The sequence below is a fragment of the Salvelinus fontinalis genome, chromosome 36 (assembly GCF_029448725.1).
Source record: "Salvelinus fontinalis isolate EN_2023a chromosome 36, ASM2944872v1, whole genome shotgun sequence".
NCBI classification, from domain to species: Eukaryota; Metazoa; Chordata; class Actinopteri; order Salmoniformes; family Salmonidae; genus Salvelinus; species Salvelinus fontinalis.
In genome coordinates this window covers 32,340,955-32,346,954 of record NC_074700.1, presented here as the reverse complement: position 1 = coordinate 32,346,954, position 6,000 = coordinate 32,340,955, and the positions used below count along the sequence as shown (strand labels likewise).

The following is a 6,000-nucleotide window of genomic DNA, read 5'->3' as shown; positions in this document are numbered from 1 at the left end:
TTAACTAGTCTGCTGTTAATGATAGTAGTGCTGTTAATTCCCGTAGCGTTTTTCTGACGTGCTGTTCCTTCTTTTTCCGTAGTGTATTTCTGTATTGTTTTAGTGATTCACCATAGTGAAGGCGTAGGCTCAGGTTTTCTGGGTCTCTATGTTTTTGGTTGGACAGGTTTCTCAATTTCTTTCTCAGATTTTTGCATTCTTCACCAAACCACTTGTCATTGTTGTTCATTTTCTTTGGTTTTCTGTTTGACATTTTTATATTTGATAGGGAAGCTGAGAGGTCAAATATACTGTTAAGATTTTCTACTGCCAAGTTTACAACTTCACTATTACAGTGAAACATTCTATTCAGGAAATTGTCTAAAAGGGATTGAATTTGTCGTTGCCTAATAGCATTTCTAAATATTATTCAGTTCCTTTGGCTTTGATGCCTCATGATTGAGCAAAGCTCTGTTCAAGTAGACTGATTTTGCTGTGATCTGATAGGGGTGTCAGTGGACTGACTGTGAACGCTCTGAGAGGCTCTGGGTTGAGGTCAGTGAAAAGGTAGTCTACAGTACCAAGAGATGAGCTATATGTGCACCTACTATAGGAGTTTCCTAGAAGCCTACCATTGACTGTGTACATACCCAGCGTCCGACGGAGCTGCAGGAGTTGTGACCCGTTTTTGTTGGTTATGTTGTCATAGTTGTGTCTAGGGGGCATATGGGGGAGGGAATCTGTCACCTCCAGGCAGGTGTTTGTCCCCCTGTGTGCTGAGGGTGTCAGGTTCTTGTCCAGTTCTGGCATTTAGGTCGCCACAGACTAGTACATGTCCCTGGACCTGGAAATGGTTGATTTCCCCCTCCAGGATGGAGAAGCTGTCTTCATTAAAGTATGTGGATTCTAGTGGGGTGATATAGGTAGCACACAGGAGAACATTTATCTATGTTGAGATCATTTCCTTATTAATTTCTAGCCAAATGTAAAATGTTCCTGTTTTAATTAGTTTAATAGTGGGTTAGGTCTGCTCTATACCAAATTAGCATACTCCCAGAGTCTCTGCCCTGTTTCACACCTGGTAGTTTGGTGGATGGTACTACCAGCTCTCTGTAACCTAGAGGGCAACCAGTGGGTCCGTCTCCTCTATACCAGGTTTCGTACCTGGTAGTTTGGTGGATGGGACTACCAGCTCTCTGTAACCTAGAGGGTAACCAGTGGGTCCGTCTCCTCTATACCATGTTTCTTGTAGGATGACAATGTCTGTATTTCCAATTTCTTTGATGTAGTCTGGGTTCCTGCTCTTTAGGCCAAAGATAGATGACCTCAGACCTTGTATGTTCCAGGATGAGATTCTAAAAGCTTTGTGTTCCATAGTGTCTAGTGTTGTTTTTGTGTGGTTTAGTCCCGGACCATCACAGTAGGTGTGAGCAGAACATATTGAGCATCTGATACATACCTCTTAGGTCACAGGATGGGGCTTGGGGGGTGTAATAGCGGGGGTTGAGCCTATTGCTCTGCTCACAGCCTGGACATATGTCCTGCTGTCATGTTGACGTCCTTGCCTTTGGGGCGGGGGGCATGGGGTGGGCAGAAGGGGCATAGGTCTGACATGGGGTGGGCTATATAGGGTGTGGGTTGCTTGGGGTGGTCTCAGCTGGTTGGGGTGGTGATGCTGTGGTCTGGGTGTAGGTCCTCTTGGCGTGGGTTCTCTCAGTGCAGATCCTTCAGGTCTGGGAGGTTGTCTAGTTGGTCTGTGCGGGGTGTCCGTTGCTCTGTTGCTATGGTTGAAGGTGACGTCCTTCAGGGTCCTGGCAAAAGTTTGGATTGCTGCCTTGGAGTCGTGGGCCAGATATACATTAGGTTGTGAGGCACAGTCCCGGGAAATGTTTGCATTCAACCACTGTATGGTGGCAGGGTGGAAGTATTTTTGTGGTAGCAGGGTGGATAAACCACTTGTGCGTTGGGGAAAGTAGAAGAAGCTTTTTCAATCACTCCATTGAGTGCTATGGCCCTCCTTTCCTGCTGGGCCCTCAGGTCGTTTGTGCCCGTGTGTATGATGCGGCTGGGGGACCCTAGTCTGTCCTTCCCCCCCCTCTCTCTGATGTTGCTATACCATTCTGGTCTATTTGGACATGATCTCTATTGAAGTCAATGTGTCAGTCAGTGTGACTTCTTCGATGGGTGGTCGAGGAGAGGGTCAATTTGTTAGTAGGACAGAAGATTGTCCACCCCTCCTCGATCGCCTCTTTCCGCTGAGGAAGCACGAGAGTATCCTACCTGAGTACTTTACAAAATAATTCATTTTTGCCCCGTTTGAAATCAGCTGTTGTATTGTCAAAGGAGAAAAACAGGCACCTGTTTAAAAACAATATGCTACTTATCATTTTATATAGAAAATGTCTAGCACCACTGGCTAAATATCTTTTTAATACTTTTTTTGTGCTGTGACTGGCGCCCTCTAGCTGTGAAATGAAGCAACAGCAGAGGGCCTAATTTGCTGTAAGCCTAATAACCAGGATCTTGATTGGACCTGCTCGTTTACTTATATCGTGTCTCCTGGATATTTAAATGGATTGTAAAGGAGCTTACTGCGCTCTCTCTCTCTCTGTCTCTCTCTCTAATCTGGTGGGATTAACGTGCGGTTGAGTATCGGGCATGTTCAAGGGAGAGAAGAAAGACACTGGTGACGGAAGAAAGACAGATCATTGAAGGAGAGAGAGAGAGAGAGACGGTGTTGAGTCGAACGTCCAGAAAACAGGAGAATAAGACGAGCTGAGGATCTACCTGAACAAGGTGCTCCATATTGAAAAGGCACCTGTCATCTTTGGTAAGCTTTAATGTCGTCAAAGTCTTGTTAACTGCTATGACAACGGAACAAATGAATGAATACAAAAGGGCTAGTGTGAATCCTGCTATTGACTTGACTTTTAAAATTCCTTTTATTTTAGATGTCTTTGTTGTTTTTGTACATTTGATTTATGTGTCAAAGCCACACAAAAAAGGGAGAGAGAGAGGGGGATGAAGGGTTACGCTAGATAAGCCAGGAGTAAGCCTCTTTCAGGCCACTTCTAGCCTCATGGATCATTCAGTCAGTTCTATCTGAAGTATTTAATATTCCGTGTTTGACTGATGCCCCCCCCCATACTACAGCATCTATGTTCACCTAGCTACTGCTAGGTGAACAACTACTATAGTTGGACCAATGAGGTTTCTGCATTATGAGTCATTTACATGACCCTACACCATTCTATGGCAGCCATGGCAACGCCACCATTAACAAATAATGTCATGTGACTGAACATCTAGAATTGGAACACTACTCTACATTCTAGAAGATGTACCAGCTCTATAAAAACACTCTGCTAGGGTTGTCCAGACTGTGATCTTGTTTGTACACAGGATAGAGGGCGTGACCTGGTTGTCTGTGTCTCTGTCTGCGTCACCATACTCACACGCACGCACACACTGTCGATTAAATGCTGTGAGCCCTAGATAGGTATCATCCCTCAGCTCACATATGTGTTTGTGTTTAAAGCTCTTTAAATGTGGAACACACACTATGGGGCCGGTCAGGCTTGCACCTGGTTGTTATGCCAGGGGCTTGCTGGTGAGAGACAAGCCCCTGTAAGCTTCAGATGCCAGGCTAAGCTCTGGACGTATGGGGTCCAGTAACCAGATTCACAAAACCTTAAGAACAAAATGTCTTAACTGCCCACACACATTTAACGATAGATTTATGAAGTTAAGCTAAGTTGATATTCTTCATGAAGTTTTTGGAAATGCTCTTAACTTTTTGCTTAAGGAGAAACATAAGCAATTCAAGTAAAGAAGAAATATGATTCTTGAAAATAAAGTTGTTTGATTTCACCTTGGAAATGTTTATTTATTCCAAGATGGTTAAAGCCTCATGTTGAACTCAGGGCGTTGAGAGAATACGCTCATAAAAGCCATTTATCATGTTTAATTCACACAAACTTAACCTGAAAGTTTCAGTATTGATTCTTTTAAACCCAAGAACATGTTTTAGAACAGTAATCTCGGTAATAAATATGCTAACGCGATTGCCATTGCTAGCTACATAGCTAGCTAGATCGGTTGCCTAGCAGCAATATTCTTAAGTACATAGATAGTTAAGAAGTTTCTAAGAAGATATGAGCGTTTAAGAAAATTATATCTTAAGATGTTGAGGAATTGCACATAGTTCCTATCTTAAGAAACTTCTTAAGTTTTTGCATAAGAAGTGTTTTGTGAATCTGTTTCCAGTGTGTGTCCAGTGTTTAGAGTTACACAGACGGACATGTCGCGCTACCACTGCTGTAGATGTGAAGCTTTTTTCTTTACCTTTATCCTATCTGGGGACTTTCTCTCTCCACCTGTGTAGTCCAACCATCACCACCATAACCAAGTCAAAGGACTAGTCTCTAAATGCCTCCCCTCCCTCTATATAGACCACCCATCACCATGTCAAAGGACTAGTCTCTAAATGCTTCCCCTCCTCTCTCTCCACCTATATAGACCACCCATCACCATGTCAAAGGACTAGTCTCTAAATGCTTCCCCTCCTCTCTCTCCACCTATATAGACCACCCATCACCATGTCAAAGGACTAGTCTCTAAATGCTTCCCTCCTCTCTCTCCAGCTATATAAACCACCCATCACCATGTCAAAGGACTAGTCTCTAAATGCTTCCCCTCCTCTCTCTCCACCTATATAGACCACCCATCACCATGTCAAAGGACTAGTCTCTAAATGCTTCCCTCCTCTCTCTCCACCTATATAGACCACCCATCACCATGTCAAAGGACTAGTCTCTAAATGCTTCCCCTCCTCTCTCTCCACCTATATAGACCACCCATCACCATGTCAAAGGACTAGTCTCTAAATGCTTCCCCTCCTCTCTCTCCACCTATATAGACCACCCATCACCATGTCAAAGGACTAGTCTCTAAATGCTTCCCCTCCTCTCTCTCCACCTATATAGACCACCCATCACCATGTCAAAGGACTAGTCTCTAAATGCTTCCCCTCCTCTCTCTCCACCTATATAGACCACCCATCACCATGTCAAAGGACTAGTCTCTAAATGCTTCCCCTCCTCTCTCTCCACCTATATAGACCACCCATCACCATGTCAAAGGACTAGTCTCTAAATGCTTCCCCTCCTCTCTCTCCACCTATATAGACCACCCATCACCATGTCAAAGGACTAGTCTCTAAATGCCTCCCCTCCCTCTATATAGACCACCCATCACCATGTCAAAGCACTAGTCTAAATGCTTCCCTCCTCTCTCTCCACCTATATAAACCACCCATCACCATGTCAAAGGACTAGTCTAAATGCTTCCCCTCCTCTCTCTCCAGCTATATAAACCACCCATCACCATGTCAAAGCACTAATCTCTAAATGCCTTTCCTCTCCTCCTCTCTCCGTCTCTCTTCAGACCATGTCTAAGGACCAGTGTGAATCCATAGCAGTGAGCGTCGAGTCCCTTTTAACCGACGCAGTTAAGATGCAGTCCCAGTGTCGGGAGCGTAGTGAGCAGCTAGCCGTGGCCGCCGCCGCACTGAGGGAGGAGTCGGCGTGCTTGAGAGAACAGGTGAGGTGTGGATTGATTTGTGGATGGATCGATATTTATATATATATATATATATATATATAGACAGATAATTGATTGATTGATTTAACAGTGTCAAGCCACCCAGCTGGATATGGCCCGGATGAGGAGACAGTTAGAAGAACTGCTGGATACCAAAGCTCAGATGGAGGCCAGTGACAGAATGCACCGGAAACTCAGCAAGACACTCTGAATGGAAGACAGGAGAGAGAGGAAAAGGGGGGGGAACCGGGAGAGAGAGAGGGGAGAGGGGAAAAGGGGGAGGAACCAGGAGAGAAAGGAGAGAGGGGAAAAGGGGGAGGAACCAGGAGAGAAAGGAGAGAAGGGAGAGGGGAAAAGGGGGAGGAACCAGGAGAGAAAGGAGAGAAGGGAGAGGGGAAAAGGGGGAGGAACCGGGAGAGA

At 45.0% G+C, this 6,000-nt stretch overlaps 1 long non-coding RNA gene across 1 annotated transcript; it reads left to right on the top strand.

Annotated features, from left to right (window-relative positions):
- Positions 1-1,626: 1,626 nt before the first annotated feature.
- On the top strand, positions 1,627-5,827 carry LOC129835615 (uncharacterized). The gene is made up of 3 exons (XR_008756477.1): positions 1,627-2,809; positions 5,425-5,580; positions 5,672-5,827. It is a non-coding gene; the product is annotated as an uncharacterized LOC129835615 (long non-coding RNA).
- Positions 5,828-6,000: the final 173 nt, after the last annotated feature.